We start from the raw sequence: 12411 nt of genomic DNA on the forward strand, positions 1-12411 counted from the left end.
TCATTTCCAAAATCAAAATCTCGGAGATGTATATTGTACGAGTGCAGATTCGCAAATAAATGATTATTTATCATATATATTGGTCTCTATTCGAAGTTCTATTTAATCGAATCCGACAAGAACACAGAGAGAAACATCGAGAACAGGTGAAGAAAAATAGAGAAAAAGCGCTGTGCCCGGCGGGGCCTCGCACTTAGTTCGAATAGTGTTTTATCAGCCGAACGCCTTAGACCACTCGGCTATGGAAACAACTAGGGACTGTAGCAAAGGCTTCGAGTAGTACTTTTTATTACAGAATAACATTTTCTATTGCCTAAAATTTAAACCTAATTTACTTTGATATAATATATCTATTAATTTGTTTCATGAACTTTGACGAATGATGTATGTTGTTGATATAGATTCTATTACACGTTCTTTCGTAAATATTATAGAAAGTATCAGGGCTATTTATGATCTTTCATGGAAATTGACTTGCGCATGCGCAGTACACAGACAGTTCAATTGGAAGGCGAGGAAGGAAACGCTAACACACTGTTAGAACGTTTCTTCGCTGTGAAGTATAAAGAACAGCTAAAATGTATTTTACGCCTGTCATTGCGTAAAGAATCGCCAGGTTAATGTTTGTCCAAGTTCTCACTGATCAACAGGACTTATGAAAAATAATTAATATTGTCATTACTGCACAATATGAAGAATAAAGAACGTAAATTACATCACATTGTTCTCGAATTCGAACCTAGCTAAGGAAGGGACAATAATCAAAATGTGATTTATTCATTCGAATTGAGATAATTCAATGAAACTAGAAATTACACAATCAAAAGATAAAAACATCGTTAAAATGACAATAACACTTTTATCCGAGATGTGAAATAAAGTTACTAATTAACTGAAATGAAAGTAATATTGGGCATGATATAGAGTAAGAAAAAAAAGTAAATATATTCTTAGAAACGTTCAAAGTAAATTCACAAATACTTTTTGAAAATATACTACTCTTCCTTAACGTTTTAACGAACTTATAAGTAAACAAGCAAAGGAAAAGAATGAAGAACGAAAGTATTGCTCTTGAAAAAATATAATAAATAAATGAAACTTAAATAAACGTTTACACAAAAAATAACACACTAGTACTTCGTGTAATCACCTCCAGAGTCAATAACTTCTTGAAGTCTGGGGGGGATACTAGATACAAGTCTCGAGCAATACGACGGTGTGTCACGAAAATGTTGCCACAGTTCCATAACATGATTTTGAAGAAACGTTTGGTCTCTGTCTTCACGTCTCTCTTCCCATTCTTGCACCATGTAGGCCCACAGATGTTCAATTGGGTTCAAATCTGGGGATAGAGGGGGCCACTCAATACAAATTAATTCCGGATGTTCACTTAGCCACTCTCGTGTTTGCCGGGAAGTGTGAACAGCACTGTTATCATGCATAAATATATATTCTTCCTGTTCGGGGAAGTTTCTTTTTAAGGACGGTAACAACGTATTTTCGAGGATGTTAATGTAAACACTACTGTTCATTCTCTCAGGCACCGCAACCAAATCTCCAGGACCAGCAGCCGTCATGTATCCCCAAAAGTGTGCTGATATTCGCCCTGAACAAGAAGTTCTGATAATATTTTGTTCAGCATACCTGGTTCCGCGCGGTCTATACAATATAACTCTGCCTAGTTGGTTAGACTTGAAAACCTTCTCGTCGGTCCAGATGACTAAGTCCCAATATGACTGAGGTTGGGTTATGTTATTCTGTGCCCATTCCATTCGTCTGGCCTTGTGAGTTTCAGTCAGGAGAGTCTTCCTAGCGGGTCTTGAACAGTGTAGACCAGTCCCCAATAATCTTCTTCTTATTGTTTCGTGAGAACAATTATATTCTCTGGCTTTGTCCAAGAGGATTGACGTGTGGCGTAGAGGTCTGTTGATTACTTCTGTAACTAAAGCTTGATCTTGAGCTGCAGTTGTCACTTTTGGCCTTCCACTTCTTGACCGAGACCTGAACCATTCACCACCTTCTTCATGTCGCTGAACCCATTTCTTGACCGTTTTCTTGTCACATCCCAGATCTCTAGCAATCTGAGGCACAGTTTGTCCCATTTTTGCTCGGCCTATGATTTCTCCTCTCAGAGCAACAGACAGTTCTCCACAACCTTTAGAGCGAGGCATTTTCAGAACCTGTTACAAATGTGCGTTCTGGCGTGTATGACAAATGCCGGTAAAGTGCATCTTTCTGTTTCTACTGCGCATGCACCAGTCAATTTTCATGAAAGATCATAAATAATCCTGACAATTGTTGTAATATTTATGAACGAATACGTAATAGAACCTATATTAACAACATCATTCGTCAAAGTAAAGAATACCGTAAACATAAAACAATTTCAACAGACTATTACATCAGGCCAAAATAAGCTTAGACTTCAGAGAATACAAAATAAATTTCATACTGTAACAAAAGATTGAACATGAATAACGCTTACTATACTTTCAACTTGTCACATTAGCCGAGTGGACTAAGGCATTCGGCTAGAGATTCTGAGGCACCATTCAAGAGTAGTTCGAATCCCACCACAGTACAATTTGATTTTACCTCTTCTTGACGTTTCTGTATGTGATCCTGCCGGATTCTATTAAATATAATTTCGTAATACGCTAAAATATACGTAATATTTGAAATACTTAACCTTCCATTTTTACATTTTTCAAGCTCAGTTGAGAAGAAAGAGGGAAAATGAAAGTACAAAGATTTACAATAATTACTTAGCATTTACTGTCATTGTAATTGTGGATATTTTATTTATGAAAATGTATAATGAACTAAAAATATATTTAGTAGGTCACATGTCTCCATTTTTCGATTCTAACTTGAAAGTTACTGTTTAGGCGGTGACATATCAAAAACCCAGTGGGTTGAGGGGGTTCTAACCCCTCACATTGAAACTTTTATATTCTATTGAAATAAAAAGTGTTTCAGTTTATAATCTTGGAAAAGCAACAATCACTGTGTGTGGAGGACGGTTTATTTACCTGTATACTACGACTTATCACTTCCAAATGTGTAGAAGATGTGACTGGATATTGTGCATAATCATTCAAGAAATATAACACAACGAAGGGACTTCGTAAACCCTTCACGCCACCCCAGGAGGAGGAAGTGCGTCCCGCTGTCCCTCGGTTGTGAACTACTGCTTGCGAGGGAAACATTCTAACAGTGTGTTAGCGTTTCCTTCCTCGCCTTCCAATTGAACTGTCTGTGTATTGCGCATGCGCCAGTCAATTTCCATGAAAGATCATAAATAACCCTGATACTTTCTATAATATTTACAAAAGAACGTGTAATAGAATCTATATCAACAACATACATCATTCATCAAAGTAAGGAAAACGTGTTCATGAAACAAATTAATAGATATATTATATCAAAGTAAATTAGGTTTAAATTTTAGGGAATAGAAAATGTTATTCTGTAATAAGAAGTACTACTCGAAGCCTTTGTCACAATCACTAGTTGTTACCATAGCCGAGTGGTCTAAGGCGTTCGGCTGATAAAGCACCATTCGAACTAAGTTCGACTCCCGGCCGGGAACAGCACTTTTTTCTCTCTTTTTTTTCACCTGTTCTCGATGTTTCTGTCTGTGTTCTTGTCGGCTTCGATTAAATAGAATTTCGAATAGAGACCAATATATATGATAAATAAGCATTTATTTGCGAATCTGCACTCGTATAATATACATTTTCGAGATTTTGATTTTGGAAATGAAGTGTATATAATATTGAATAGTAAAAATAGTAAAATAAAAAATATTTGTATAAATATTGATTAATTAATTAGAGTTATACATGCTTTCCAATCAGTATTATATAGAGAGGACTTACTTCTAAGTGCAATCCGAAAACAAATATTTGAGTTTTAATCTGACCCAAAGTTGGTAACTTACAGGATAATTTATACATAATTGGTATTGTAATTTTTATGCTTTTATTATAATCCTCTATAAGTTATGATTTTACCAATTCAAAATGTAGAACGAGAAACAAGTGTAATATTATATTTGTTACGAAAAGCTTTTAAGCAATGATGCTTTCAGGACGTGATCTGAGGGAGAATTTGAGACCCCTCTCCAGCTAAGAAATTTCCGCCTTCAGGACCATATATTCGATCATGCTCAATGTGGACTACCAATGTTTGCCCTCTACCCGCATATTTAAATTCCCCCCGAGGATAATTTTCTGAAGTCACCACAGTTTATAAATAGTTTTTCGTTACAAATCAGAGGATAATGGAGTAGTGAGTATACTTCATTTTTTTTTTAGCTATGGATTTGAGATTCGCAATTCATATAATGTTCCGTTCTAATCGAATTTGAAACAAAAGAAGTTTTCAATGAGTTACTCAAAGAAATATATTTCAGCCTCCGGATGAAAATAGAAAGACACTTAAAAAAAGAAACAACTTGCTACCGGGTTTGAACACACAAACATGTGATTGATAGTGTATCGACCCAAACCACTCGACCGTTTTGTATGCCTTTGTACATTTTCTTTTGCCTTTTGTTATAGCAGTTTACTGTTCCATACTCGCTTTTGTTTATTCCGATACGACTATGAGTTCTCAGTAAATATTTGGACGATACAGCTCTTGCATTGTATAAAAGTGTTTTTAGAATAAATCACAATCCATATTATGTCCTAATAACATACGTAAAACAGGTTGAATTCGTGAAATGATTGAGGTTGGAGTGAGCGTAAATGTTTTCATAGTTAGGAGCCTGGATATGCAAACCCGCTTAACGTGGGGATTTAATTTTGTGAAATTTGGTACCTGGTGCATGTGAGTGACTCAAAATACAACACCCTGTATCACATAAAACCACGTAGCTCTGTTACTTTCAGACATAGGTAAACAGTTTTGTTGTCGATGGAAAGGTAGACTGGGATCTTTTAATTTTATTTCGGGGTGTTTTCCAGTATCTCTGAGGATTTCGTAGTTATTAGCCATGAAAGTGACAAAATAAGGACCAACTCAACAACATTTTCAGCCTAACAGTAACCACTCTGCATGCAATTATTCCAATTGTACATTCTGGTGATTGTACTGTTCATTAGCTTCGATTTGGGACAAGAACGAAGTCTCTAACTTGATTCATTGCGAAGATATTACAAGAAAAGTTTATCAAAATGGTTTATGAAAATTTCCAAGAAGATGGCGACTTTTCCGTGGTCGGATTTTGGTAGACTTTTGATATGTTATTACGGATACTCAATAGGATCAGAAATATGGGATCAGAAACAATAAAGATACCTTTTATTACAATTACTTTTAGGTTCAACATCAATTTTACTCGTCTAATGTTGCTGCTATCTGTTGTGTACTAGGCAAACTTCGGTACGTATGTGTGGTGTCTCTACTCGTTTAACCTATTATTATAAAAATATTCTTGAATGGCTTGAATTATTAAAAAACTAATATGTATTTTTTTCTATTAATAATGGGATTTTAATTAACAATACTTTTAAAATATAAGTGTACTGGTATATGCTCAAAATGATCAAAACATTAAAAAAAGATATAGAACTAACAATCATAACACTAGTGAAAAGTTCCTATGCATCGATGAATTTCTAATGACGCTTTTAATAATAATATTGAATTCGAGAAATGAGAAAGTGATCTCAAAGTTGGGGTTTTTGAGGTACCGTTTATGCTAATAGTAAAAGCCTTAGTATATTTCTAATTGCTCTTTTTATACTAATTTGAAGGTGCCGTATCCAACGAAACTATTTTAAAATATATTTGTCTATGATGTCTCGAGAAAAATGATCTCAAATTTGGAATATTTATTTATATTCTAAACTAGAGATCACATTTCTAGCCACCCAATGGACTTGTATGTTTGAAAATAGTTCCATTCGATTCAGTGTCCTCAAATTAGTATTAAAAGTGCAATTAGAAATATATCTAAGCGTGGACATTTTTTACTAGTGGCATAATCGTTAGCTCTTTGCTTTCGGATGGGACACGAGTAAGAGGGTCCGTAGAGCATTCTGACTAATAAAAGTGAGAAACTCTGGTCAAGTCTAAATAAGACAATTTAAGTTTTCAAAATATTTAAGTATTATACAAATCTAACAATAGTATAGGAAAAATGGCATTAAAATGGTATAATTTCACAGAAACTAGAAAAATTACATTTTGATTCTGGTCAGCGACGTAAAACTGGATCGCAAAGATTAAATATTTTTTATACTTTAGAAAGAATATTAGCAGATTAGATGCTTGTAATTGTGTCATTGAAAAATATAGAAGCCAGGAAATGAAAAGTATTTTAAGTTATACTATGCGGCAGAAATTTTAGCGTAAATTTGTTGAAATGAGAATATGGAATCTCGAATCTACCCTTGGACATAATGCTGTCAACAACAAATTCTCATGACCGGAGATCTAACCAGTTCAATACTGAGCCACCGTGCTCCCAGGTTTTCTTATGAACGCACCAGTATGGTGTTACGGGAACTGCTTAGAGCTTTTTCATTGACAATGTTCCTTATAAACATACTTACATGAACGAAAGAATACTTAATTTCGGGTCAGAATCACCCTGTCGTAAAATGTTCTAATTGACACCGAAGGATAATCTGCTGCAAATACTATGATAATCTGCTGCTATGTATTGCGATTCGTGCAAGCCTTTATCTTCCAATTAAATGGAAAGATCCAATTAGTGCCAATGAAGGATCTAATCATGAAAAACAGAGAAGTTACTCAGATTGGATCACTTTATGTTTCAGTGCAACCTCTTTGTCTATTGGAATTTCAGTTACGGAGTAATTTCATATTCGAATCTCATAAATGCTTTCGATTAAGAGATAATATAGATTTTACTGATATGTTATTGATTTAACTCGAATCAAAAGTTAGAGTTTGGTGAATTGCTTCAAACTCAGTTACCGAATCTTATTTTTAGTGTGTGTACTCTCCTGGAATTCGTGATGGATGGTTAACATCACCTAAAGACGGGACCCAACATTTCTAGTCCTCTATGTTGGATTAAGTGCATGAACACTGTGGGAATATGAGCATTTGCCCTATTTGTATCAACTAAGGGGAACAAATTCAAGATGTGAAGCGCAATACAGTGAACAAAACCTATTGCACAGACTGTAAGAGTGATCATTTCTTTTGGTTTAGTACTGTCTAGCCTTCCTGAGAAAGAGAGAACTATGCTTGAGGGCTATGACTATTGGAAAATTGCGCTTCTGATGCGAATCCTCGTATCAAAGAAAGCGTTCCACTCCTTTCTGTTCCGTTTCCATTTGAAGTCGTCCTTTCCCTGAAACCTGTTTCAACCCACACAACTGATGTTTCCTCGTAAACAACGAGTGTAGAACCAAAAATTCTAGTCACTGCCTCTTCCGGAACACAGACCAAAACTTCACGAGTTGCCGTAGTGGTGGTTTCAAGTTAATACTACCTCACCGTTACTCGTCATACATTGCTGGAATGAAACTAAGCCAGCATTATATGTCTTTGTCTTAATGATCATGTCCCCTCTCGGAGTAAACCGAAATATCCACCAGGTAGCAAGCCACTTTTGACTTTGCTGAAATTTGATATGTTGAAGGACGAACTTACTGATAGTGAATTCGTTTAAGAGGCAAAATTCTTCTTTAAAGTTGGATTTTTCAATTTGAACCTTCTCCAACATTAACGGCTTTAGCGGTAATCTTGATTAGTTGAAACGTCTGGTATCTGACCACTCACAAACTCAAGTTGCTTACGGCACATTTTCAACTGATGAAGTGTTTCTTTTTTATCCCTTTATTCTACAAAAATTAGAACACTGATGGTCGAGTTCCTGGCGACACTGCCGTCGGTTTCGTTTTGTAGATATACCGACTTCATTTCTCGATTGCCAGCAGTTGAGGTGATTGTTTTCTTCCTTTGCCCGATAAGAATTTGCTCTTCATATTATTTATTCCTTGATTTGTAACCTTTACGGCAACTTATATGCTTTAGTTTTACCATCAACTTAAGCCTCGCGTATTACTTGTTTTAGGACCAGAATGAGTACCCACAGCCTATGGATCAAAATTTGACGGGTTTTTTTCAAGAAAATGAAATGTTCATTCTTAACAATGAAAGTTTTAATTACTTCTGAATAGGCTCTGACACATAATCGTGTACTAACCTTACTCTGTGTAGTGCAGCCGTTACTGGTTCATTAATATAGAGTATATGTCCACATCGCTGCGGCATTTACTGATATTCACTTAAAGTTTGCGTGTCCCAATCTGAATCATGTCCCACGGTTTAGCTTAATGCATGTTGGTTAGCAAACATTTTAGGAGATGAATAAGTATCATCCTCCTGGTCAGCACCCTAGCTGATTCTGTACTCGGCCATATTGTTAAAGATGTAAGGGGGTTCCATTCCAGAATGTGGAAGTGGTATGCTATCCTGATTACTCGCAATGCTTTTGCCATTTAGTCCGGGGGTCAGACATAGGTTCTGTTGGAAGGTTCGCATATAGAGAGTTTGACTTCTAGAATGTGTTCTGGGATGTAAAATGACAAGATTTGGCTTGGTCACATTATCATCATCATGTGAGTTTTTTCAATATGGCCACCAATCATGGCGCCCGCTAGTAACTTTAGAAAAATTACAGACCTTGATTTCCACAGCTCCTATTTAGTGTAGCGCAATGAATGATACACCACCGTTAGGAAACTGAAGGAACGTATGTTCCAAAATGATAACGTTTATATCCACCAAGTTCATTATGTTCAAGAGGTAGACCAAAACATTCGATTTTTTACATTATTCTGAAAAAATTAAGAATAACCTAAACTAGCAACACTGATATTTAGCACACAACGACTAGACAACACTAATAAATACGACAAACATCTGTGTACATTTTACGCAGCAATTGGATAGATTTTTTAAAAAAGTGCAAAGGATGTGATATCCGATTATAGTACTACATAAGCTATCCCAAAAATATGACCTTAAATACTGGTAGGAGACCATTTTTACTTGCCCCCTCCCCTTGATCGGGCGCACAGAAGGATGTGGTGCATATCAACACTAACTCAGTTTCTTCGGTGACATTTCAAGACCTAAATTATCCGTGGCCTATCAACAGCTGGTTTAGAACCTTCCAAAGCTATGTATACTTCTCTTTGGGTATCGGAAGGTTAAATCTACTTCCTCAGAAAGGCACTTTCTAAAACGGGTAACCTTGAAAGGATATTATAAAAATAAAAACAATTGGTAATTTTACTAGTATAGTGGACACGAAAAGGAATTGACAAAGAAAATAAACTGTTTCATATAAAAATGATCAATCTTTGGTTTATTGAAAACGTACGTGAACTCACCAAAACCAATTACCATATTGCACCATAGTTGTTTTAAATATTTAATAAAAATAACCTGTCTGACAAAAATCACTATTCTATACTTTACTTTGATAGGGTTTGGCAACTACCATTCCTGCTACAGTCACAAAAGTTGGAACAAAAAATCATTTCTGCACAGCAAGCACATACAATTTCTCGGGTACATTTTTTTGCATTTACAGGGAAATGGGAAGCCTTTGGTAGTCTATCTTCGAAGATAAAAGTTTGCCATTCACCATCTATTCTAACAAGTTTCAAAGCAGTACATTTGGTGCCAAACTTGCTGGTTGTGTCACTTCTAGGTAAGAAATGTACAGCAGGCAGAATTTCATCAGTCCTTGATATTTAAACTCATTGAGATAATAATAATCCAGTGAGCAAATTAAGACATCTGCATCTGATGAAGCCACTAAAATACGTTGTATCATTGATTTTGATACATAATGTTGAATATCTAGAAATATTCTTTCATCTGCTTCTTCAAGCTCTGAAACTAGATTAGGAACGTCAGGAATTTGTCCATTGCCTAAGCGTATGGTTTCCCCTCTATCAACTTCAAGACCTCCAATGTAAGCGATAACAGTATTTAATTGATCATGCTCCTATTGAATATAGTCAGCAAAGAAATGTTTTAACAGAAGAAGCCCAGAATGTATTCATATCTTTCAGGAGAGGAGTTTCCATGCCAAATATGGTGACCTCCATTGGATCACATGTCATCCTTCTATTTCTTTCTGATGATTTAATGCTTCCATCTTTGTAGACATCCATTACAATATATATCCTCGAGGAGCATTCTGATATTTGAAACAATCGCTGTAGTATCTGCTTCACAAGATCTCCAAACGTTTTCAATGATTTTCCCATTAATGCTGCTACTCTTTTTGCGTGGGAACAGATGTTTGAGACAAATATTGTGGGATTTTGTCTGGAATCAATTCTCCTTGGAGTTCATAAACTATTTCTAATTCCTTTGTTTTCTGGAGAAAACCATCTCTTGACAAGAAAAAAGAAGCTCTCACCAGAGCAGTTGATCATCAGAATACGCTCTTTCACATGCTATATCAATATATCTCTGAGCATCAATTGTCTCCTTTTGAGCATTGACTGTTCATCTTTCAGTTGTATGATGCTCTTTCTTAAAGCGATGTATTCGGGAGAACAAACTCTTGGTTTCTTCGATGAAAACTTCATTTCGAAAATTTAGATAAAGTTGTTCTCGCATGTCCAGGCAGCTTAGTTTGAAATCTTTCTCAGTTTTAGTAAAATGTTTTCTTCAGGTTTTTGCTTCTTATATCAAATGGATTTTGCCTCTCGTGAATGAAGTGTTGACATCCCCTTACTTCTTCTTCACCTGCATTTGTTTAGGTTGATGAAAACTCATGATGGATCACATATTCACAATTCATTTAGATACCACACACTGCTAGAAATAACTGCTTTATCTGCGTTTGTTTCATGTTGAATAAGATATCTTTGTGCAATAGTTTCATTGCGTCGTGTCATTCCAATAATTCTGTCAGGACTTTTGGCTGGCTTATTATACATCTGTTAAAGTGTCTGATCCATTGCTACGCTACTGAAACTTTTTCACTTTGCTGAACTACAAAGTGCCCTTCCATAAAGTCTTTGCAGATATCTGGATGCTCACCCTTTAGTCTCAGACAGTTCTCAAAGTATATACTCCCCCATCGGGCGTAGTTAACTTAACCGAAATCAAAGAAAAATCGAAATGCTCTGCGAAATGAAGACATATGAAGTTCCCAGTCACCTTCTCTGTCAGTACGAATCATATCCAATAGAACAGGGAATGCCTTTGTCAGAAACACATTCCAATATTTGAATAATTTTGATTCTTGACACCCATGTTGAACAATCTGAAATCTTCATTTATATTATAAAGAAGAGTTGATAATTTTGAAACTTCTAACTTAGCGACATCAGCATTTTCAAACCCACAAGCTTTTCGTAGAATCATCACATGTTGAAATAGAAACACATACTATTTTTGAAAAGTTGCTGCCACTGTAAACTCTCAATGGCTTCTGCTATAATGAAGATTCCATGTAACCCTCGTGAGTAGTGAAATCCATTCAGTATACTTTCTGCAACGTTTGGTCCAAATATCTGAACTTCTGTTAAAACTTCACTGTCGCTGAAGTAACTCCCAATACAGGTAATTATAATGTTGCTAGTGTAGAAAGCTCCAAGCCCAAAGAATAAATTTGAAAACTGTGCTGGGTACCATAGTTGTATTTCCTTTGCTAATCTGTACACTCACTCATCAGACCATAATGAACCTAATTGTATACTGGTTTGGAACAGCGCAGCTTGAAAGTTCAATATTGTTGTGTATGTAGAAAATAAATCTGTAGCAGCATATGATAAAACTGTTACACAATTGATTTCGTTTTGGAAAGAACCTTGCCACACAATAGCGAGTTGAAAGCCCTTCAGGAAGGAACACTAGTTATGACAGGCAGATCGCCTTAGGAAAGTTTAACTGGAAGAAACAACTGAGGGACCAGATACGATCAAGTTCTGAAAGTGTTTCAGCAAGGGTGAAGTCTTGTGCAATGTTACCACAAGTCCTTCTTTTACCACGAGTGGAGTGTTACCCATTTCAAAAAGTGCTTAACCTTTCTGAGAAAGTACTAGATTTAAGTTTCTGATGTCCAAAGAGAAATGCACATAGCTTTGGAACATTCTAAACCAGCTTGATAGAACACGGATAGTTTAGGTCTTGAAGTGTTTCCGAAGGGACCGAGTTAGTGTTGATATGCACCAGATCCATTTGTGCACTCCATCAAAAGGAAGCGACAAGTAAAAATGGTCTCCCACCAGTACTTAAGGTCATATTTTTGGGACCGTTATTGTAGTACTATAATCGGATATCCCATTCTTTGCACTTTTGTTTTTTTTTTTAATCTATCCAATTCCTGCGTAAAATGTACACAGATGTTTCTCGTATTTAACTGTGTTGTCTAGCTGTTGTATACTAAAT

The 12411-nt window shown here is 35.8% G+C and overlaps 1 protein-coding gene across 2 annotated transcripts in view; it reads left to right on the forward strand.

Annotated features, from left to right (window-relative positions):
- LOC145686627 (phospholipid-transporting ATPase ABCA3-like) overlaps positions 1-12411 on the forward strand; it is a 252882-nt gene that overhangs the window by 63695 nt on the left and 176776 nt on the right. The gene's annotated exons all lie outside the window — the stretch shown is intronic.

Source organism: Thermobia domestica, chromosome 5 (assembly GCF_964235325.1).
Source record: "Thermobia domestica chromosome 5, izTheDome1.hap1.1, whole genome shotgun sequence".
NCBI lineage: Eukaryota > Metazoa > Arthropoda > Insecta > Zygentoma > Lepismatidae > Thermobia > Thermobia domestica.